Below are 24,759 nucleotides of genomic sequence, written 5' to 3' on the forward strand. Positions count from 1 at the left end.
ATTCCAGGAAACGGACTTGGCCGGATTCGCCGATCGCTTGTCACAAAGCCGAACGTTTAAAAAAATATGCCTTTACCTACCTAAAAAGGAAGATAGCAGATTGATCTTCCACAGATCCCTTTTACCACTGCACATGCAGGCTAATACAACAGATAACAAGGATGTAGTGCTTCTTGGTATAATAAAGAATGGACTGTGGGGAAGACCCTGGTAATTGCACCCAGTGCTAGGATAGATCAATTGATCTAAGGCAGTGAATAAATTATCCTTGCCCGGCACGCGTTCTGTAAAGTCGGAGAGTGCGCGCCCAGGACCAGAGAGAAGCGCCAGAAAACCTGAGAGACCGCGGGGCAGTGCTGGTCTGTCGGGAACGAGGGGGGCGCCCCCGCACAGCGGGAGCAGGTTGAGAGAGGTGAGGAAGCCGTCTCACGACAGCGGGGGCATTTGGAGGTAAGGAGGGGCCGCGCTGTGAGCGCCGCGATCCACGCATCCTTACAGTACCCCCCCTCCGTCGGCCTCAGGATGATCCTCCCATGGTTTGAACGGAAACTTTTTGGAAACGTTTGAGAAGCCCAGGTGTGTGAATGTCTTTAAGAGATACCCATGATCTCTCTTCGGGTCCAAAGCCCTTCCAATGGACCAAGAATTGAACCTTACCTCTCGAGAGGCGGGAATCCAGTATGGCTTGGACTGGGTCTGGTCTCAGAGTGTGGTCCGGAAAGAGAGGACTGTAAATGAATGGTTTGAGAAGAGATGTGTGAAAAACATTAGGAATTCTCATGCTTTGAGGTAATTGAAGAAGGAAGGCCACCGGGTTTATTTTCTCCATGATAGGAAATGGCCCCAGAAACCTAGGTGCCAATTTAGGGGAAGGGGTTTTGAGGTGGATATTTTTAGTAGACAACCAAACCTTGTCCCCTGGTTTGTAGTTGGTTGCAGGTCGGCGACGGTGGTCAGTCTGGATTTTAGAAGTCAAGGAGGCCTTTTTAAGTGCCGATTGAATTCTAGCCCAAGAGTCCTATAGGAGGGAGATGTGTTCATCCACAGCTGGAACTCCAGAGGAGATATTGGAAATAGCGAGCCGGGTGAAATCCGTAATTAATAAAGAAAGGTGTCTCACGAGTGGATTCATTCCTGGAGGAATTAAAGGCATACTCAGCCCAGGGAAGTAATTCTGCCCAGTCATACTGGGAGTCAGAGACAAAGCACCTTAAATACTTCTCGAGAGATTGATTAACCCTCCTCCTTGATTAACCATCCTCCTTCAAGCATGCAACCGTTATACAATTACTCAAAAACAGCAAGCTTGACCCTACCTGTCTTAACTATCGACCTGTCTCCCTTCTGCCTTTTGCCTCCAAACTCCTTGAACGTCATGTATTCTCTCGATTGCTCCACTTTCTCAACACCTATTCTCTTCTAGACCCTCTACAATCTGGCTTCCGCACTGCTCACTCTACTGAAACAGCCCTCACTAAAATAACCGATGACCTCCATGCTGCCAAAGACAGAGATCATTACATTCTGCTCATATTACTCAACCTCTCTGCCACATTTGACACCGTGGACCACCCTCTTCTCCACATTCTCCATACTCTTGGTATTCAGAACAAAGCTCTATCCTGGATCTCCTCTTACCACTCCTATCGTACTTTCAGTGTCTCTTTTGCCAACACCTCCTCCTCCTCTATCGATCTCTCTGTGGGGGTACCCCATGGCTCTGTCCTGGGACCCCTTCTCTTTTCTTTTTACACACTCTTCAGGTAACCTAATCACATCTTTTGGGTTTAAATATCACCTCTATGCTGACGACACACAAATTTACCTTTCAACCCCTGACCTTACACCTGCTATACAGACCAAAGTTTCTGAATGTCTCTCTGGAATATCATCCTGGATGGCTATCCGCCGACTGAAACTTAACATGGCAAAAACAGAGCTCCTTATACTTCCTCCCAAACCTGGCCCTACTACCTCCTTCCACAATACTGTTGGAAATACGATCATTCACCCAGTAGCCCAAGCACGCTGCCTATGGGTCACACTCGATTCCTCTCTCACATACTCCTCTCACATTCAAAACGTTTCTAAAACTTGTCGCTTTTTCCTCCGCAATATCACAAAGATACGCCCTTTCCTCTGTTACTCGACTGCTAAAACTCTGACTCAGGCCCTCATTCTCTCCCGTCTCGATTACTGCAACCTCCTGCTGTCCGGCCTTCCTGCCTCTCACCTGTCTCGCCTACAATCTATCCTAAACGCTGCTGCCAGAATCACTCTACTCTTTCCTAAATCTGTCTCCGCGTCCCCCTTCTGAAATCCCTCTCCTGGCTTCCGATCAAATCCCGCATCTCACACTCAATTCTCCTCCTCACTTTTAAAGCTTTACACTCTTCTGCCCCTCCTTACATCTCAGCCCTAATTTCTCGCTATCAACCACCCCGACTCTTGCGTTCTTCTCAAGGATGTCTTCTTTCTACCCCCTTTGTATCTAAAGCCCTCTCCCGCCTTAAACCTTTCTCACTGACTGCCCCGCACCTCTGGAATGCCCTTCCCCTCAATACCCGACTAGCACCCTCTCTATCCACCTTTAAGACCCACCTTAAGACACATTTGCTTAAAGAAGCATATGAATAGCACTGGATAATCCTGGACACATGATACATAAAGCTTGGCCCCCTGCAGACGCACTTACTAGAATTCCCTCCTACTGTCTCTATATGTTCCCCTACCTACCAATTAGATTGTAAGCTCCTCGGAACAGGGACTCCTCTTCCTTAATGTTACTTTTATGTCTGAAGCATTTATTCCCATGACCTGTTATTTATATTATTTGTTATTTATATGATTACAACATGTATTACTACTGTGAAGCGCTATGTACATTTATGGCGCTATATAAATAAAGACATACAATACAATAAACATTTGAACTCTGATGTTTTTTCATGCAGTCTCATGTACGACAAAAACACTTTCAAAGTATGTCAGGATGGCCGAGCGGTCTAAGGCGCTGCGTTCAGGTCGCAGTCTCCTCTGGAGGCGTGGGTTCGAATCCCACTTCTGACAACTGTTTTTGTTCTTTGCACAATGTTATTTTCAAATTGCATTTCCATTTCAGAACTGATATATGTAGCTGCCATTAAATAATAAAAACTTTTACATAGCGCTGGCTTTGTATTCAGCGCTATACATATAATTTTCCAGGCATGGTCTATGAGTTTACTATCTATTTTTTGGTGTCTGAAGTACAGGGGAGATAAAGTGAAGTCTTATAATTTTATATGTCGGTCTAAAACTTTTCATTATTTATCTCACATTGTGAAAAGCTTTAATAGCAATGAAGTATCTATTTATCTATCTATCTATCTATCTATCTATCTATCTATCTATCTATCTTTCTATCTTTCTATCTATCTATCTATCTATCTATCTAATCTAATACTGCTCCTGTTGTCACCCATGCAAGTACAACCCGATGTTGCCTAACTTCAGTGATCAGAAACCTTGGTTTGCAGAATATAATCCTTGGATTCAGAAATCCGTTGGCGGATTGCTGAATTCGTGGATTGGATTCTACAAATCCATCGGTGGATTGTATCCAATGGCGGTTTTTGATGAATCCACGTGGATTAAAACCGCCCAAATCCGTTTGCGGATAGCAGATTGATCTTCCACAGATCCCTTTTACCACTGCACACGCAGGCTAATACAACAGATAACAAGGATGTAGTGCTTCTTGGTATAATAAAGAATGGACTGTGGGGAAGACCCTGGTAATTGCACCCAGTGCTAGGATAGATCAATTGATCTAAGGCAGTGAATAAATTATCCTTGCCCGGCACGCGTTCTGTAAAGTCGGAGAGCGCGCGCCCAGGACCAGAGAGAAGCGCCAGAAAACCTGAGAGACCGCGGGGCAGTGCTGGTCTGTCGGGAACGAGGGGGGCGCCCCCGCACAGCGGGAGCAGGTTGAGAGAGGTGAGGAGGCCGTCTCACGACAGCGGGGGCATTTGGAGGTAAGGAGGGGCCGCGCTGTGAGCGCCGCGATCCACGCATCCTTACAGTACCCCCCCTCCGTCGGCCTCAGGATGATCCTCCCATGGTTTGAACGGAAACTTTTTGGAAACGTTTGAGAAGCCCAGGTGTGTGAATGTCTTTAAGAGATACCCATGATCTCTCTTCGGGTCCAAAGCCCTTCCAATGGACCAAGAATTGAACCTTACCTCTCGAGAGGCGGGAATCCAGTATGGCTTGGACTGGGTCTGGTCTCAGAGTGTGGTCCGGAAAGAGAGGACTGTAAATGAATGGTTTGAGAAGAGATGTGTGAAAAACATTAGGAATTCTCATGCTTTGAGGTAATTGAAGAAGGAAGGCCACCGGGTTTATTTGCTCCATGATAGGAAATGGCCCCAGAAACCTAGGTGCCAATTTAGGGGAAGGGGTTTTGAGGTGGATATTTTTAGTAGACAACCAAACCTTGTCCCCTGGTTTGTAGTTGGTTGCAGGTCGGCGACGGTGGTCAGTCTGGATTTTAGAAGTCAAGGAGGCCTTTTTAAGTGCCGATTGAATTCTAGCCCAAGAGTCCTGTAGGAGGGAGATGTGTTCATCCACAGCTGGAACTCCAGAGGAGATATTGGAAATAGCGAGCCGGGTGAAATCCGTAATTAATAAAGAAAGGTGTCTCACGAGTGGATTCATTCCTGGAGGAATTAAAGGCATACTCAGCCCAGGGAAGTAATTCTGCCCAGTCATACTGGGAGTCAGAGACAAAGCACCTTAAATACTTCTCGAGAGATTGATTAACCCTCCTCCTTGATTAACCATCCTCCTTCAAGCATGCAACCGTTATACAATTACTCAAAAACAGCAAGCTTGACCCTACCTGTCTTAACTATCGACCTGTCTCCCTTCTGCCTTTTGCCTCCAAACTCCTTGAACGTCATGTATTCTCTCGATTGCTCCACTTTCTCAACACCTATTCTCTTCTAGACCCTCTACAATCTGGCTTCCGCACTGCTCACTCTACTGAAACAGCCCTCACTAAAATAACCGATGACCTCCATGCTGCCAAAGACAGAGATCATTACATTCTGCTCATATTACTCAACCTCTCTGCCACATTTGACACCGTGGACCACCCTCTTCTCCACATTCTCCATACTCTTGGTATTCAGAACAAAGCTCTATCCTGGATCTCCTCTTACCACTCCTATCGTACTTTCAGTGTCTCTTTTGCCAACACCTCCTCCTCCTCTATCGATCTCTCTGTGGGGGTACCCCATGGCTCTGTCCTGGGACCCCTTCTCTTTTCTTTTTACACACTCTTCAGGTAACCTAATCACATCTTTTGGGTTTAAATATCACTTCTATGCTGACGACACACAAATTTACCTTTCAACCCCTGACCTTACACCTGCTATATAGACCAAAGTTTCTGAATGTCTCTCTGGAATATCATCCTGGATGGCTATCCGCCGACTGAAACTTAACATGGCAAAAACAGAGCTCCTTATACTTCCTCCCAAACCTGGCCCTACTACCTCCTTCCACAATACTGTTGGAAATACGATCATTCACCCAGTAGCCCAAGCACGCTGCCTATGGGTCACACTCGATTCCTCTCTCACATACTCCTCTCACATTCAAAACGTTTCTAAAACTTGTCGCTTTTTCCTCCGCAATATCACAAAGATACGCCCTTTCCTCTGTTACTCGACTGCTAAAACTCTGACTCAGGCCCTCATTCTCTCCCGTCTCGATTACTGCAACCTCCTGCTGTCCGGCCTTCCTGCCTCTCACCTGTCTCGCCTACAATCTATCCTAAACGCTGCTGCCAGAATCACTCTACTCTTTCCTAAATCTGTCTCCGCGTCCCCCTTCTGAAATCCCTCTCCTGGCTTCCGATCAAATCCCGCATCTCACACTCAATTCTCCTCCTCACTTTTAAAGCTTTACACTCTTCTGCCCCTCCTTACATCTCAGCCCTAATTTCTCGCTATCAACCACCCCGACTCTTGCGTTCTTCTCAAGGATGTCTTCTTTCTACCCCCTTTGTATCTAAAGCCCTCTCCCGCCTTAAACCTTTCTCACTGACTGCCCCGCACCTCTGGAATGCCCTTCCCCTCAATACCCGACTAGCACCCTCTCTATCCACCTTTAAGACCCACCTTAAGACACATTTGCTTAAAGAAGCATATGAATAGCACTGGATAATCCTGGACACATGATACATAAAGCTTGGCCCCCTGCAGACGCACTTACTAGAATTCCCTCCTACTGTCTCTATATGTTCCCCTACCTACCAATTAGATTGTAAGCTCCTCGGAACAGGGACTCCTCTTCCTTAATGTTACTTTTATGTCTGAAGCATTTATTCCCATGACCTGTTATTTATATTATTTGTTATTTATATGATTACAACATGTATTACTACTGTGAAGCGCTATGTACATTTATGGCGCTATATAAATAAAGACATACAATACAATAAACATTTGAACTCTGATGTTTTTTCATGCAGTCTCATGTACGACAAAAACACTTTCAAAGTATGTCAGGATGGCCGAGCGGTCTAAGGCGCTGCGTTCAGGTCGCAGTCTCCTCTGGAGGCGTGGGTTCGAATCCCACTTCTGACAACTGTTTTTGTTCTTTGCACAATGTTATTTTCAAATTGCATTTCCATTTCAGAACTGATATATGTAGCTGCCATTAAATAATAAAAACTTTTACATAGCGCTGGCTTTGTATTCAGCGCTATACATATAATTTTCCAGGCATGGTCTATGAGTTTACTATCTATTTTTTGGTGTCTGAAGTACAGGGGAGATAAAGTGAAGTCTTATAATTTTATATGTCGGTCTAAAACTTTTCATTATTTATCTCACATTGTGAAAAGCTTTAATAGCAATGAAGTATCTATTTATCTATCTATCTATCTATCTATCTATCTATCTATCTATCTTTCTATCTTTCTATCTATCTATCTATCTATCTAATCTAATACTGCTCCTGTTGTCACCCATGCAAGTACAACCCGATGTTGCCTAACTTCAGTGATCAGAAACCTTGGTTTGCAGAATATAATCCTTGGATTCAGAAATCCGTTGGCGGATTGCTGAATTCGTGGATTGGATTCTACAAATCCATCGGTGGATTGTATCCAATGGCGGTTTTTGATGAATCCACGTGGATTAAAACCGCCCAAATCCGTTTGCGGATAGCAGATTGATCTTCCACAGATCCCTTTTACCACTGCACACGCAGGCTAATACAACAGATAACAAGGATGTAGTGCTTCTTGGTATAATAAAGAATGGACTGTGGGGAAGACCCTGGTAATTGCACCCAGTGCTAGGATAGATCAATTGATCTAAGGCAGTGAATAAATTATCCTTGCCCGGCACGCGTTCTGTAAAGTCGGAGAGCGCGCGCCCAGGACCAGAGAGAAGCGCCAGAAAACCTGAGAGACCGCGGGGCAGTGCTGGTCTGTCGGGAACGAGGGGGGCGCCCCCGCACAGCGGGAGCAGGTTGAGAGAGGTGAGGAGGCCGTCTCACGACAGCGGGGGCATTTGGAGGTAAGGAGGGGCCGCGCTGTGAGCGCCGCGATCCACGCATCCTTACAGTACCCCCCCTCCGTCGGCCTCAGGATGATCCTCCCATGGTTTGAACGGAAACTTTTTGGAAACGTTTGAGAAGCCCAGGTGTGTGAATGTCTTTAAGAGATACCCATGATCTCTCTTCGGGTCCAAAGCCCTTCCAATGGACCAAGAATTGAACCTTACCTCTCGAGAGGCGGGAATCCAGTATGGCTTGGACTGGGTCTGGTCTCAGAGTGTGGTCCGGAAAGAGAGGACTGTAAATGAATGGTTTGAGAAGAGATGTGTGAAAAACATTAGGAATTCTCATGCTTTGAGGTAATTGAAGAAGGAAGGCCACCGGGTTTATTTGCTCCATGATAGGAAATGGCCCCAGAAACCTAGGTGCCAATTTAGGGGAAGGGGTTTTGAGGTGGATATTTTTAGTAGACAACCAAACCTTGTCCCCTGGTTTGTAGTTGGTTGCAGGTCGGCGACGGTGGTCAGTCTGGATTTTAGAAGTCAAGGAGGCCTTTTTAAGTGCCGATTGAATTCTAGCCCAAGAGTCCTGTAGGAGGGAGATGTGTTCATCCACAGCTGGAACTCCAGAGGAGATATTGGAAATAGCGAGCCGGGTGAAATCCGTAATTAATAAAGAAAGGTGTCTCACGAGTGGATTCATTCCTGGAGGAATTAAAGGCATACTCAGCCCAGGGAAGTAATTCTGCCCAGTCATACTGGGAGTCAGAGACAAAGCACCTTAAATACTTCTCGAGAGATTGATTAACCCTCCTCCTTGATTAACCATCCTCCTTCAAGCATGCAACCGTTATACAATTACTCAAAAACAGCAAGCTTGACCCTACCTGTCTTAACTATCGACCTGTCTCCCTTCTGCCTTTTGCCTCCAAACTCCTTGAACGTCATGTATTCTCTCGATTGCTCCACTTTCTCAACACCTATTCTCTTCTAGACCCTCTACAATCTGGCTTCCGCACTGCTCACTCTACTGAAACAGCCCTCACTAAAATAACCGATGACCTCCATGCTGCCAAAGACAGAGATCATTACATTCTGCTCATATTACTCAACCTCTCTGCCACATTTGACACCGTGGACCACCCTCTTCTCCACATTCTCCATACTCTTGGTATTCAGAACAAAGCTCTATCCTGGATCTCCTCTTACCACTCCTATCGTACTTTCAGTGTCTCTTTTGCCAACACCTCCTCCTCCTCTATCGATCTCTCTGTGGGGGTACCCCATGGCTCTGTCCTGGGACCCCTTCTCTTTTCTTTTTACACACTCTTCAGGTAACCTAATCACATCTTTTGGGTTTAAATATCACCTCTATGCTGACGACACACAAATTTACCTTTCAACCCCTGACCTTACACCTGCTATACAGACCAAAGTTTCTGAATGTCTCTCTGGAATATCATCCTGGATGGCTATCCGCCGACTGAAACTTAACATGGCAAAAACAGAGCTCCTTATACTTCCTCCCAAACCTGGCCCTACTACCTCCTTCCACAATACTGTTGGAAATACGATCATTCACCCAGTAGCCCAAGCACGCTGCCTATGGGTCACACTCGATTCCTCTCTCACATACTCCTCTCACATTCAAAACGTTTCTAAAACTTGTCGCTTTTTCCTCCGCAATATCACAAAGATACGCCCTTTCCTCTGTTACTCGACTGCTAAAACTCTGACTCAGGCCCTCATTCTCTCCCGTCTCGATTACTGCAACCTCCTGCTGTCCGGCCTTCCTGCCTCTCACCTGTCTCGCCTACAATCTATCCTAAACGCTGCTGCCAGAATCACTCTACTCTTTCCTAAATCTGTCTCCGCGTCCCCCTTCTGAAATCCCTCTCCTGGCTTCCGATCAAATCCCGCATCTCACACTCAATTCTCCTCCTCACTTTTAAAGCTTTACACTCTTCTGCCCCTCCTTACATCTCAGCCCTAATTTCTCGCTATCAACCACCCCGACTCTTGCGTTCTTCTCAAGGATGTCTTCTTTCTACCCCCTTTGTATCTAAAGCCCTCTCCCGCCTTAAACCTTTCTCACTGACTGCCCCGCACCTCTGGAATGCCCTTCCCCTCAATACCCGACTAGCACCCTCTCTATCCACCTTTAAGACCCACCTTAAGACACATTTGCTTAAAGAAGCATATGAATAGCACTGGATAATCCTGGACACATGATACATAAAGCTTGGCCCCCTGCAGACGCACTTACTAGAATTCCCTCCTACTGTCTCTATATGTTCCCCTACCTACCAATTAGATTGTAAGCTCCTCGGAACAGGGACTCCTCTTCCTTAATGTTACTTTTATGTCTGAAGCATTTATTCCCATGACCTGTTATTTATATTATTTGTTATTTATATGATTACAACATGTATTACTACTGTGAAGCGCTATGTACATTTATGGCGCTATATAAATAAAGACATACAATACAATAAACATTTGAACTCTGATGTTTTTTCATGCAGTCTCATGTACGACAAAAACACTTTCAAAGTATGTCAGGATGGCCGAGCGGTCTAAGGCGCTGCGTTCAGGTCGCAGTCTCCTCTGGAGGCGTGGGTTCGAATCCCACTTCTGACAACTGTTTTTGTTCTTTGCACAATGTTATTTTCAAATTGCATTTCCATTTCAGAACTGATATATGTAGCTGCCATTAAATAATAAAAACTTTTACATAGCGCTGGCTTTGTATTCAGCGCTATACATATAATTTTCCAGGCATGGTCTATGAGTTTACTATCTATTTTTTGGTGTCTGAAGTACAGGGGAGATAAAGTGAAGTCTTATAATTTTATATGTCGGTCTAAAACTTTTCATTATTTATCTCACATTGTGAAAAGCTTTAATAGCAATGAAGTATCTATTTATCTATCTATCTATCTATCTATCTATCTATCTATCTATCTATCTATCTTTCTATCTTTCTATCTATCTATCTATCTATCTATCTATCTATCTATCTATCTAATCTAATACTGCTCCTGTTGTCACCCATGCAAGTACAACCCGATGTTGCCTAACTTCAGTGATCAGAAACCTTGGTTTGCAGAATATAATCCTTGGATTCAGAAATCCGTTGGCGGATTGCTGAATTCGTGGATTGGATTCTACAAATCCATCGGTGGATTGTATCCAATGGCGGTTTTTGATGAATCCACGTGGATTAAAACCGCCCAAATCCGTTTGCGGATAGCAGATTGATCTTCCACAGATCCCTTTTACCACTGCACACGCAGGCTAATACAACAGATAACAAGGATGTAGTGCTTCTTGGTATAATAAAGAATGGACTGTGGGGAAGACCCTGGTAATTGCACCCAGTGCTAGGATAGATCAATTGATCTAAGGCAGTGAATAAATTATCCTTGCCCGGCACGCGTTCTGTAAAGTCGGAGAGCGCGCGCCCAGGACCAGAGAGAAGCGCCAGAAAACCTGAGAGACCGCGGGGCAGTGCTGGTCTGTCGGGAACGAGGGGGGCGCCCCCGCACAGCGGGAGCAGGTTGAGAGAGGTGAGGAGGCCGTCTCACGACAGCGGGGGCATTTGGAGGTAAGGAGGGGCCGCGCTGTGAGCGCCGCGATCCACGCATCCTTACAGTACCCCCCCTCCGTCGGCCTCAGGATGATCCTCCCATGGTTTGAACGGAAACTTTTTGGAAACGTTTGAGAAGCCCAGGTGTGTGAATGTCTTTAAGAGATACCCATGATCTCTCTTCGGGTCCAAAGCCCTTCCAATGGACCAAGAATTGAACCTTACCTCTCGAGAGGCGGGAATCCAGTATGGCTTGGACTGGGTCTGGTCTCAGAGTGTGGTCCGGAAAGAGAGGACTGTAAATGAATGGTTTGAGAAGAGATGTGTGAAAAACATTAGGAATTCTCATGCTTTGAGGTAATTGAAGAAGGAAGGCCACCGGGTTTATTTGCTCCATGATAGGAAATGGCCCCAGAAACCTAGGTGCCAATTTAGGGGAAGGGGTTTTGAGGTGGATATTTTTAGTAGACAACCAAACCTTGTCCCCTGGTTTGTAGTTGGTTGCAGGTCGGCGACGGTGGTCAGTCTGGATTTTAGAAGTCAAGGAGGCCTTTTTAAGTGCCGATTGAATTCTAGCCCAAGAGTCCTGTAGGAGGGAGATGTGTTCATCCACAGCTGGAACTCCAGAGGAGATATTGGAAATAGCGAGCCGGGTGAAATCCGTAATTAATAAAGAAAGGTGTCTCACGAGTGGATTCATTCCTGGAGGAATTAAAGGCATACTCAGCCCAGGGAAGTAATTCTGCCCAGTCATACTGGGAGTCAGAGACAAAGCACCTTAAATACTTCTCGAGAGATTGATTAACCCTCCTCCTTGATTAACCATCCTCCTTCAAGCATGCAACCGTTATACAATTACTCAAAAACAGCAAGCTTGACCCTACCTGTCTTAACTATCGACCTGTCTCCCTTCTGCCTTTTGCCTCCAAACTCCTTGAACGTCATGTATTCTCTCGATTGCTCCACTTTCTCAACACCTATTCTCTTCTAGACCCTCTACAATCTGGCTTCCGCACTGCTCACTCTACTGAAACAGCCCTCACTAAAATAACCGATGACCTCCATGCTGCCAAAGACAGAGATCATTACATTCTGCTCATATTACTCAACCTCTCTGCCACATTTGACACCGTGGACCACCCTCTTCTCCACATTCTCCATACTCTTGGTATTCAGAACAAAGCTCTATCCTGGATCTCCTCTTACCACTCCTATCGTACTTTCAGTGTCTCTTTTGCCAACACCTCCTCCTCCTCTATCGATCTCTCTGTGGGGGTACCCCATGGCTCTGTCCTGGGACCCCTTCTCTTTTCTTTTTACACACTCTTCAGGTAACCTAATCACATCTTTTGGGTTTAAATATCACTTCTATGCTGACGACACACAAATTTACCTTTCAACCCCTGACCTTACACCTGCTATATAGACCAAAGTTTCTGAATGTCTCTCTGGAATATCATCCTGGATGGCTATCCGCCGACTGAAACTTAACATGGCAAAAACAGAGCTCCTTATACTTCCTCCCAAACCTGGCCCTACTACCTCCTTCCACAATACTGTTGGAAATACGATCATTCACCCAGTAGCCCAAGCACGCTGCCTATGGGTCACACTCGATTCCTCTCTCACATACTCCTCTCACATTCAAAACGTTTCTAAAACTTGTCGCTTTTTCCTCCGCAATATCACAAAGATACGCCCTTTCCTCTGTTACTCGACTGCTAAAACTCTGACTCAGGCCCTCATTCTCTCCCGTCTCGATTACTGCAACCTCCTGCTGTCCGGCCTTCCTGCCTCTCACCTGTCTCGCCTACAATCTATCCTAAACGCTGCTGCCAGAATCACTCTACTCTTTCCTAAATCTGTCTCCGCGTCCCCCTTCTGAAATCCCTCTCCTGGCTTCCGATCAAATCCCGCATCTCACACTCAATTCTCCTCCTCACTTTTAAAGCTTTACACTCTTCTGCCCCTCCTTACATCTCAGCCCTAATTTCTCGCTATCAACCACCCCGACTCTTGCGTTCTTCTCAAGGATGTCTTCTTTCTACCCCCTTTGTATCTAAAGCCCTCTCCCGCCTTAAACCTTTCTCACTGACTGCCCCGCACCTCTGGAATGCCCTTCCCCTCAATACCCGACTAGCACCCTCTCTATCCACCTTTAAGACCCACCTTAAGACACATTTGCTTAAAGAAGCATATGAATAGCACTGGATAATCCTGGACACATGATACATAAAGCTTGGCCCCCTGCAGACGCACTTACTAGAATTCCCTCCTACTGTCTCTATATGTTCCCCTACCTACCAATTAGATTGTAAGCTCCTCGGAACAGGGACTCCTCTTCCTTAATGTTACTTTTATGTCTGAAGCATTTATTCCCATGACCTGTTATTTATATTATTTGTTATTTATATGATTACAACATGTATTACTACTGTGAAGCGCTATGTACATTTATGGCGCTATATAAATAAAGACATACAATACAATAAACATTTGAACTCTGATGTTTTTTCATGCAGTCTCATGTACGACAAAAACACTTTCAAAGTATGTCAGGATGGCCGAGCGGTCTAAGGCGCTGCGTTCAGGTCGCAGTCTCCTCTGGAGGCGTGGGTTCGAATCCCACTTCTGACAACTGTTTTTGTTCTTTGCACAATGTTATTTTCAAATTGCATTTCCATTTCAGAACTGATATATGTAGCTGCCATTAAATAATAAAAACTTTTACATAGCGCTGGCTTTGTATTCAGCGCTATACATATAATTTTCCAGGCATGGTCTATGAGTTTACTATCTATTTTTTGGTGTCTGAAGTACAGGGGAGATAAAATGAAGTCTTATAATTTTATATGTCGGTCTAAAACTTTTCATTATTTATCTCACATTGTGAAAAGCTTTAATAGCAATGAAGTATCTATTTATCTATCTATCTATCTATCTATCTATCTATCTTTCTATCTTTCTATCTATCTATCTATCTATCTAATCTAATACTGCTCCTGTTGTCACCCATGCAAGTACAACCCGATGTTGCCTAACTTCAGTGATCAGAAACCTTGGTTTGCAGAATATAATCCTTGGATTCAGAAATCCGTTGGCGGATTGCTGAATTCGTGGATTGGATTCTACAAATCCATCGGTGGATTGTATCCAATGGCGGTTTTTGATGAATCCACGTGGATTAAAACCGCCCAAATCCGTTTGCGGATAGCAGATTGATCTTCCACAGATCCCTTTTACCACTGCACACGCAGGCTAATACAACAGATAACAAGGATGTAGTGCTTCTTGGTATAATAAAGAATGGACTGTGGGGAAGACCCTGGTAATTGCACCCAGTGCTAGGATAGATCAATTGATCTAAGGCAGTGAATAAATTATCCTTGCCCGGCACGCGTTCTGTAAAGTCGGAGAGCGCGCGCCCAGGACCAGAGAGAAGCGCCAGAAAACCTGAGAGACCGCGGGGCAGTGCTGGTCTGTCGGGAACGAGGGGGGCGCCCCCGCACAGCGGGAGCAGGTTGAGAGAGGTGAGGAGGCCGTCTCACGACAGCGGGGGCATTTGGAGGTAAGGAGGGGCCGCGCTGTGAGCGCCGCGATCCACGCATCCTTACAGTACCCCCCCTCCGTCGGCCTCAGGATGATCCTCCCATGGTTTGAACGGAAACTTTTTGGAAACGTTTGAGAAGCCCAGGTGTGTGAATGTCTTTAAGAGATACCCATGATCTCTCTTCGGGTCCAAAGCCCTTCCAATGGACCAAGAATTGAACCTTACCTCTCGAGAGGCGGGAATCCAGTATGGCTTGGACTGGGTCTGGTCTCAGAGTGTGGTCCGGAAAGAGAGGACTGTAAATGAATGGTTTGAGAAGAGATGTGTGAAAAACATTAGGAATTCTCATGCTTTGAGGTAATTGAAGAAGGAAGGCCACCGGGTTTATTTGCTCCATGATAGGAAATGGCCCCAGAAACCTAGGTGCCAATTTAGGGGAAGGGGTTTTGAGGTGGATATTTTTAGTAGACAACCAAACCTTGTCCCCTGGTTTGTAGTTGGTTGCAGGTCGGCGACGGTGGTCAGTCTGGATTTTAGAAGTCAAGGAGGCCTTTTTAAGTGCCGATTGAATTCTAGCCCAAGAGTCCTGTAGGAGGGAGATGTGTTCATCCACAGCTGGAACTCCAGAGGAGATATTGGAAATAGCGAGCCGGGTGAAATCCGTAATTAATAAAGAAAGGTGTCTCACGAGTGGATTCATTCCTGGAGGAATTAAAGGCATACTCAGCCCAGGGAAGTAATTCTGCCCAGTCATACTGGGAGTCAGAGACAAAGCACCTTAAATACTTCTCGAGAGATTGATTAACCCTCCTCCTTGATTAACCATCCTCCTTCAAGCATGCAACCGTTATACAATTACTCAAAAACAGCAAGCTTGACCCTACCTGTCTTAACTATCGACCTGTCTCCCTTCTGCCTTTTGCCTCCAAACTCCTTGAACGTCATGTATTCTCTCGATTGCTCCACTTTCTCAACACCTATTCTCTTCTAGACCCTCTACAATCTGGCTTCCGCACTGCTCACTCTACTGAAACAGCCCTCACTAAAATAACCGATGACCTCCATGCTGCCAAAGACAGAGATCATTACATTCTGCTCATATTACTCAACCTCTCTGCCACATTTGACACCGTGGACCACCCTCTTCTCCACATTCTCCATACTCTTGGTATTCAGAACAAAGCTCTATCCTGGATCTCCTCTTACCACTCCTATCGTACTTTCAGTGTCTCTTTTGCCAACACCTCCTCCTCCTCTATCGATCTCTCTGTGGGGGTACCCCATGGCTCTGTCCTGGGACCCCTTCTCTTTTCTTTTTACACACTCTTCAGGTAACCTAATCACATCTTTTGGGTTTAAATATCACTTCTATGCTGACGACACACAAATTTACCTTTCAACCCCTGACCTTACACCTGCTATATAGACCAAAGTTTCTGAATGTCTCTCTGGAATATCATCCTGGATGGCTATCCGCCGACTGAAACTTAACATGGCAAAAACAGAGCTCCTTATACTTCCTCCCAAACCTGGCCCTACTACCTCCTTCCACAATACTGTTGGAAATACGATCATTCACCCAGTAGCCCAAGCACGCTGCCTATGGGTCACACTCGATTCCTCTCTCACATACTCCTCTCACATTCAAAACGTTTCTAAAACTTGTCGCTTTTTCCTCCGCAATATCACAAAGATACGCCCTTTCCTCTGTTACTCGACTGCTAAAACTCTGACTCAGGCCCTCATTCTCTCCCGTCTCGATTACTGCAACCTCCTGCTGTCCGGCCTTCCTGCCTCTCACCTGTCTCGCCTACAATCTATCCTAAACGCTGCTGCCAGAATCACTCTACTCTTTCCTAAATCTGTCTCCGCGTCCCCCTTCTGAAATCCCTCTCCTGGCTTCCGATCAAATCCCGCATCTCACACTCAATTCTCCTCCTCACTTTTAAAGCTTTACACTCTTCTGCCCCTCCTTACATCTCAGCCCTAATTTCTCGCTATCAACCACCCCGACTCTTGCGTTCTTCTCAAGGATGTCTTCTTTCTACCCCCTTTGTATCTAAAGCCCTCTCCCGCCTTAAACCTTTCTCACTGACTGCCCCGCACCTCTGGAATGCCCTTCCCCTCAATACCCGACTAGCACCCTCTCTATCCACCTTTAAGACCCACCTTAAGACACATTTGCTTAAAGAAGCATATGAATAGCACTGGATAATCCTGGACACATGATACATAAAGCTTGGCCCCCTGCAGACGCACTTACTAGAATTCCCTCCTACTGTCTCTATATGTTCCCCTACCTACCAATTAGATTGTAAGCTCCTCGGAACAGGGACTCCTCTTCCTTAATGTTACTTTTATGTCTGAAGCATTTATTCCCATGACCTGTTATTTATATTATTTGTTATTTATATGATTACAACATGTATTACTACTGTGAAGCGCTATGTACATTTATGGCGCTATATAAATAAAGACATACAATACAATAAACATTTGAACTCTGATGTTTTTTCATGCAGTCTCATGTACGACAAAAACACTTTCAAAGTATGTCAGGATGGCCGAGCGGTCTAAGGCGCTGCGTTCAGGTCGCAGTCTCCTCTGGAGGCGTGTGTTCGAATCCCACTTCTGACAACTGTTTTTGTTCTTTGCACAATGTTATTTTCAAATTGCATTTCCATTTCAGAACTGATATATGTAGCTGCCATTAAATAATAAAAACTTTTACATAGCGCTGGCTTTGTATTCAGCGCTATACATATAATTTTCCAGGCATGGTCTATGAGTTTACTATCTATTTTTTGGTGTCTGAAGTACAGGGGAGATAAAGTGAAGTCTTATAATTTTATATGTCGGTCTAAAACTTTTCATTATTTATCTCACATTGTGAAAAGCTTTAATAGCAATGAAGTATCTATTTATCTATCTATCTATATATCTATCTATCTATCTATCTATCTATCTATCTATCTATCTTTCTATCTTTCTATCTTTCTATCTATCTATCTATCTATCTAATCTAATCTAATACTGCTCCTGTTGTCACCCATGCAAGTACAACCCGATGTTGCCTAACTTCAGTGATCAGAAACCTTGGTTTGCAGAATATAATCCTTGGATTCAGAAATCCGTTGGCGGATTGCTGAATTCGTGGATTGGATTCTACAAATCCATCGGTGGATTGTATCCAATGGCGGTTTTTGATGAATCCACGTGGAATAAAACCGCCCAAATCCGTTTGCGGATTTTACACCGCAAAATGGATTTTGGGGGGGAAATGCGAGAAATTCCAGGAAACGGACTTGGCCGGATTCGCCGATCGCTTGTCACAAAGCCGAACGTTTAAAAAAATATGCCTTTACCTACCTAAAAAGGAAGATAGCAGATTGATCTTCCACAGATCCCTTTTACCACTGCACATGCAGGCTAATACAACAGATAACAAGGATGTAGTGCTTCTTGGTATAATAAAGAATGGACTGTGGGGAAGACCCTGGTAATTGCACCCAGTGCTAGGATAGATCAATTGATCTAAGGCAGTGAATAAATTATCCTTGCCCGGCACGCGTTCTGTAAAGTCGGAGAGTGCGCGCCCAGGACCAGAGAGAAGCGCCAGAAAACCTGAGAGACCGCGGGGCAGTGCTGGTCTGTCGGGAACGAGGGGGGCGCCCCCGCACAGCGGGAGCAGGTTGAGAGAGGTGAGGAAGCCGTCTCACGACAGCGGGGGCATTTGGAGGTAAGGAGGGGCCGCGCTGTGAGCGCCGCGATCCACGCATCCTTACAGTACCCCCCCTCCGTCGGCCTCAGGATGATCCTCCCATGGTTTGAACGGAAACTTTTTGGAAACGTTTGAGAAGCCCAGGTGTGTGAATGTCTTTAAGAGATACCCATGATCTCTCTTCGGGTCCAAAGCCCTTCCAATGGACCAAGAATTGAACCTTACCTCTCGAGAGGCGGGAATCCAGTATGGCTTGGACTGGGTCTGGTCTCAGAGTGTGGTCCGGAAAGAGAGGACTGTAAATGAATGGTTTGAGAAGAGATGTGTGAAAAACATTAGGAATTCTCATGCTTTGAGGTAATTGAAGAAGGAAGGCCACCGGGTTTATTTGCTCCATGATAGGAAATGGCCCCAGAAACCTAGGTGCCAATTTAGGGGAAGGGGTTTTGAGGTGGATATTTTTAGTAGACAACCAAACCTTGTCCCCTGGTTTGTAGTTGGTTGCAGGTCGGCGACGGTGGTCAGTCTGGATTTTAGAAGTCAAGGAGGCCTTTTTAAGTGCCGATTGAATTCTAGCCCAAGAGTCCTGTAGGAGGGAGATGTGTTCATCCACAGCTGGAACTCCAGAGGAGATATTGGAAATAGCGAGCCGGGTGAAATCCGTAATTAATAAAGAAAGGTGTCTCACGAGTGGATTCATTCCTGGAGGAATTAAAGGCATACTCAGCCCAGGGAAGTAATTCTGCCCAGTCATACTGGGAGTCAGAGACAAAGCACCTTAAATACTTCTCGAGAGATTGATTAACCCTCCTCCTTGATTAACCATCCTCCTTCAAGCATGCAACCGTTATACAATTACTCAAAAACAGCAAGCTTGACCCTACCTGTCTTAACTATCGACCTGTCTCCCTTCTGCCTTTTGCCTCCAAACTCCTTGAACGTCATGTATTCTCTCGATTGCTCCACTTTCTCAACACCTATTCTCTTCTAGACCCTCTACAATCTGGCTTCCGCACTGCTCACTCTACTGAAACAGCCCTCACTAAAATAACCGATGACCTCCATGCTGCCAAAGACAGAGATCATTACATTCTGCTCATATTACTCAACCTCTCTGCCACATTTGACACCGTGGACCACCCTCTTCTCCACATTCTCCATACTCTTGGTATTCAGAACAAAGCTCTATCCTGGATCTCCTCTTACCACTCCTATCGTACTTTCAGTGTCTCTTTTGCCAACACCTCCTCCTCCTCTATCGATCTCTCTGTGGGGGTACCCCATGGCTCTGTCCTGGGACCCCTTCTCTTTTCTTTTTACACACTCTTCAGGTAACCTAATCACATCTTTTGGGTTTAAATATCACCTCTATGCTGACGACACACAAATTTACCTTTCAACCCCTGACCTTACACCTGCTATACAGACCAAAGTTTCTGAATGTCTCTCTGGAATATCATCCTGGATGGCTATCCGCCGACTGAAACTTAACATGGCAAAAACAGAGCTCCTTATACTTCCTCCCAAACCTGGCCCTACTACCTCCTTCCACAATACTGTTGGAAATACGATCATTCACCCAGTAGCCCAAGCACGCTGCCTATGGGTCACACTCGATTCCTCTCTCACATACTCCTCTCACATTCAAAACGTTTCTAAAACTTGTCGCTTTTTCCTCCGCAATATCACAAAGATACGCCCTTTCCTCTGTTACTCGACTGCTAAAACTCTGACTCAGGCCCTCATTCTCTCCCGTCTCGATTACTGCAACCTCCTGCTGTCCGGCCTTCCTGCCTCTCACCTGTCTCGCCTACAATCTATCCTAAACGCTGCTGCCAGAATCACTCTACTCTTTCCTAAATCTGTCTCCGCGTCCCCCTTCTGAAATCCCTCTCCTGGCTTCCGATCAAATCCCGCATCTCACACTCAATTCTCCTCCTCACTTTTAAAGCTTTACACTCTTCTGCCCCTCCTTACATCTCAGCCCTAATTTCTCGCTATCAACCACCCCGACTCTTGCGTTCTTCTCAAGGATGTCTTCTTTCTACCCCCTTTGTATCTAAAGCCCTCTCCCGCCTTAAACCTTTCTCACTGACTGCCCCGCACCTCTGGAATGCCCTTCCCCTCAATACCCGACTAGCACCCTCTCTATCCACCTTTAAGACCCACCTTAAGACACATTTGCTTAAAGAAGCATATGAATAGCACTGGATAATCTTGGACACATGATACATAAAGCTTGGCCCCCTGCAGACGCACTTACTAGAATTCCCTCCTACTGTCTCTATATGTTCCCCTACCTACCAATTAGATTGTAAGCTCCTCGGAACAGGGACTCCTCTTCCTTAATGTTACTTTTATGTCTGAAGCATTTATTCCCATGACCTGTTATTTATATTATTTGTTATTTATATGATTACAACATGTATTACTACTGTGAAGCGCTATGTACATTTATGGCGCTATATAAATAAAGACATACAATACAATAAACATTTGAACTCTGATGTTTTTTCATGCAGTCTCATGTACGACAAAAACACTTTCAAAGTATGTCAGGATGGCCGAGCGGTCTAAGGCGCTGCGTTCAGGTCGCAGTCTCCTCTGGAGGCGTGGGTTCGAATCCCACTTCTGACAACTGTTTTTGTTCTTTGCACAATGTTATTTTCAAATTGCATTTCCATTTCAGAACTGATATATGTAGCTGCATTAAATAATAAAAACTTTTACATAGCGCTGGCTTTGTATTCAGCGCTATACATATAATTTTCCAGGCATGGTCTATGAGTTTACTATCTATTTTTTGGTGTCTGAAGTACAGGGGAGATAAAGTGAAGTCTTATAATTTTATATGTCGGTCTAAAACTTTTCATTATTTATCTCACATTGTGAAAAGCTTTAATAGCAATGAAGTATCTATTTATCTATCTATCTATCTATCTATCTATCTATCTATCTATCTATCTATCTATCTATCTATCTATCTATCTTTCTTTCTATCTATCTATCTAATCTAATCTAATACTGCTCCTGTTGTCACCCATGCAAGTACAACCCGATGTTGCCTAACTTCAGTGATCAGAAACCTTGGTTTGCAGAATATAATCCTTGGATTCAGAAATCCGTTGGCGGATTGCTGAATTCGTGGATTGGATTCTACAAATCCATCGGTGGATTGTATCCAATGGCGGTTTTTGATGAATCCGCGTGGATTAAAACCGCCCAAATCCGTTTGCGGATTTTACACCGCAAAATGGATTTTGGGGGGGAAATGCGAGAAATTCCAGGAAACGGACTTGGCCGGATTCGCCGATCGCTTGTCACAAAGCCGAACGTTTAAAAAAATATGCCTTTACCTACCTAAAAAGGAAGATAGCAGATTGATCTTCCACAGATCCCTTTTACCACTGCACACGCAGGCTAATACAACAGATAACAAGGATGTAGTGCTTCTTGGTATAATAAAGAATGGACTGTGGGGAAGACCCTGGTAATTGCACCCAGTGCTAGGATAGATCAATTGATCTAAGGCAGTGAATAAATTATCCTTGCCCGGCACGCGTTCTGTAAAGTCGGAGAGCGCGCCCAGGACCAGAGAGAAGCGCCAGAAAACCTGAGAGACCGCGGGGCAGTGCTGGTCTGTCGGGAACGAGGGGGCGCCCCCGCACAGCGGGAGCAGGTTGAGAGAGGTGAGGAAGCTGTCTCACGACAGCGGGGGCATTTGGAGGTAAGGAGGGGCCGCGCTGTGAGCGCCGCGATCCACGCATCCTTACAGTACCCCCCCTCCGTCGGCCTCAGGATGATCCTCCCATGGTTTGAACGGAAACTTTTTGGAAACGTTTGAGAAGCCCAGGTGTGTGAATGTCTTTAAGAGATACCCATGATCTCTCTTCGGGTCCAAAGCCCTTCCAATGGACCAAGAATTGAACCTTACCTCTCGAGAGGCGGGAATCCAGTATGGCTTGGACTGGGTCTGGTCTCAGAGTGTGGTCCGGAAAGAGAGGACTGTAAATGAATGGTTTGAGAAGAGATGTGTGAAAAACATTAGGAATTCTCATGCTTTGAGGTAATTGAAGAAGGAAGGCCACCGGGTTTATTTGCTCCATGATAGGAAATGGCCCCAGAAACCTAGGTGCCAATTTAGGGGAAGGGGTTTTGAGGTGGATATTTTTAGTAGACAACCAAACCTTGTCCCCTGGTTTGTAGTTGGTTGCAGGTCGGCGACGGTGGTCAGTCTGGATTTTAGAAGTCAAGGAGGCCTTTTTAAGTGCCGATTGAATTCTAGCCCAAGAGTCCTGTAGGAGGGAGATGTGTTCATCCACAGCTGGAACTCCAGAGGAGATATTGGAAATAGCGAGCCGGGTGAAATCCGTAATTAATAAAGAAAGGTGTCTCACGAGTGGATTCATTCCTGGAGGAATTAAAGGCATACTCAGCCCAGGGAAGTAATTCTGCCCAGTCATACTGGGAGTCAGAGACAAAGCACCTTAAATACTTCTCGAGAGATTGATTAACCCTCCTCCTTGATTAACCATCCTCCTTCAAGCATGCAACCGTTATACAATTACTCAAAAACAGCAAGCTTGACCCTACCTGTCTTAACTATCGACCTGTCTCCCTTCTGCCTTTTGCCTCCAAACTCCTTGAACGTCATGTATTCTCTCGATTGCTCCACTTTCTCAACACCTATTCTCTTCTAGACCCTCTACAATCTGGCTTCCGCACTGCTCACTCTACTGAAACAGCCCTCACTAAAATAACCGATGACCTCCATGCTGCCAAAGACAGAGATCATTACATTCTGCTCATATTACTCAACCTCTCTGCCACATTTGACACCGTGGACCACCCTCTTCTCCACATTCTCCATACTCTTGGTATTCAGAACAAAGCTCTATCCTGGATCTCCTCTTACCACTCCTATCGTACTTTCAGTGTCTCTTTTGCCAACACCTCCTCCTCCTCTATCGATCTCTCTGTGGGGGTACCCCATGGCTCTGTCCTGGGACCCCTTCTCTTTTCTTTTTACACACTCTTCAGGTAACATAATCACATCTTTTGGGTTTAAATATCACCTCTATGCTGACGACACACAAATTTACCTTTCAACCCCTGACCTTACACCTGCTATACAGACCAAAGTTTCTGAATGTCTCTCTGGAATATCATCCTGGATGGCTATCCGCCGACTGAAACTTAACATGGCAAAAACAGAGCTCCTTATACTTCCTCCCAAACGTGGCCCTACTACCTCCTTCCACAATACTGTTGGAAATACGATCATTCACCCAGTAGCCCAAGCACGCTGCCTATGGGTCACACTCGATTCCTCTCTCACATACTCCTCTCACATTCAAAACGTTTCTAAAACTTGTCGCTTTTTCCTCCGCAATATCACAAAGATACGCCCTTTCCTCTGTTACTCGACTGCTAAAACTCTGACTCAGGCCCTCATTCTCTCCCGTCTCGATTACTGCAACCTCCTGCTGTCCGGCCTTCCTGCCTCTCACCTGTCTCGCCTACAATCTATCCTAAACGCTGCTGCCAGAATCACTCTACTCTTTCCTAAATCTGTCTCCGCGTCCCCCTTCTGAAATCCCTCTCCTGGCTTCCGATCAAATCCCGCATCTCACACTCAATTCTCCTCCTCACTTTTAAAGCTTTACACTCTTCTGCCCCTCCTTACATCTCAGCCCTAATTTCTCGCTATCAACCACCCCGACTCTTGCGTTCTTCTCAAGGATGTCTTCTTTCTACCCCCTTTGTATCTAAAGCCCTCTCCCGCCTTAAACCTTTCTCACTGACTGCCCCGCACCTCTGGAATGCCCTTCCCCTCAATACCCGACTAGCACCCTCTCTATCCACCTTTAAGACCCACCTTAAGACACATTTGCTTAAAGAAGCATATGAATAGCACTGGATAATCCTGGACACATGATACATAAAGCTTGGCCCCCTGCAGACGCACTTACTAGAATTCCCTCCTACTGTCTCTATATGTTCCCCTACCTACCAATTAGATTGTAAGCTCCTCGGAACAGGGACTCCTCTTCCTTAATGTTACTTTTATGTCTGAAGCATTTATTCCCATGACCTGTTATTTATATTATTTGTTATTTATATGATTACAACATGTATTACTACTGTGAAGCGCTATGTACATTTATGGCGCTATATAAATAAAGACATACAATACAATAAACATTTGAACTCTGATGTTTTTTCATGCAGTCTCGTGTACGACAAAAACACTTTCAAAGTATGTCAGGATGGCCGAGCGGTCTAAGGCGCTGCGTTCAGGTCGCAGTCTCCTCTGGAGGCGTGGGTTCGAATCCCACTTCTGACA

At 45.4% G+C, this 24,759-nt stretch overlaps 7 non-coding genes across 7 annotated transcripts; all 7 read left to right on the top strand.

Moving 5' to 3' along the window:
- The first annotated feature begins 2,986 nt into the window (after positions 1-2,986).
- TRNAL-CAG (transfer RNA leucine (anticodon CAG)) lies at positions 2,987-3,069 on the top strand. The gene has a single exon. It is a non-coding gene; the product is annotated as a tRNA-Leu (tRNA).
- Positions 3,070-6,552: 3,483 nt separating this feature from the next.
- TRNAL-CAG (transfer RNA leucine (anticodon CAG)) lies at positions 6,553-6,635 on the top strand. Its single transcript has one exon. It is a non-coding gene; the product is annotated as a tRNA-Leu (tRNA).
- Positions 6,636-10,110: 3,475 nt separating this feature from the next.
- On the top strand, positions 10,111-10,193 carry TRNAL-CAG (transfer RNA leucine (anticodon CAG)). Its single transcript has one exon. It is a non-coding gene; the product is annotated as a tRNA-Leu (tRNA).
- Positions 10,194-13,696: 3,503 nt separating this feature from the next.
- Positions 13,697-13,779, top strand: TRNAL-CAG (transfer RNA leucine (anticodon CAG)). Its single transcript has one exon. It is a non-coding gene; the product is annotated as a tRNA-Leu (tRNA).
- Positions 13,780-17,246: 3,467 nt separating this feature from the next.
- TRNAL-CAG (transfer RNA leucine (anticodon CAG)) lies at positions 17,247-17,329 on the top strand. Its single transcript has one exon. It is a non-coding gene; the product is annotated as a tRNA-Leu (tRNA).
- A 3,638-nt stretch (positions 17,330-20,967) lies between these two features.
- TRNAL-CAG (transfer RNA leucine (anticodon CAG)) lies at positions 20,968-21,050 on the top strand. The gene has a single exon. It is a non-coding gene; the product is annotated as a tRNA-Leu (tRNA).
- A 3,626-nt stretch (positions 21,051-24,676) lies between these two features.
- TRNAL-CAG (transfer RNA leucine (anticodon CAG)) lies at positions 24,677-24,759 on the top strand. The gene has a single exon. It is a non-coding gene; the product is annotated as a tRNA-Leu (tRNA).

Source organism: Ascaphus truei, unplaced genomic scaffold (genome assembly GCF_040206685.1).
Source record: "Ascaphus truei isolate aAscTru1 unplaced genomic scaffold, aAscTru1.hap1 HAP1_SCAFFOLD_802, whole genome shotgun sequence".
NCBI lineage: Eukaryota > Metazoa > Chordata > Amphibia > Anura > Ascaphidae > Ascaphus > Ascaphus truei.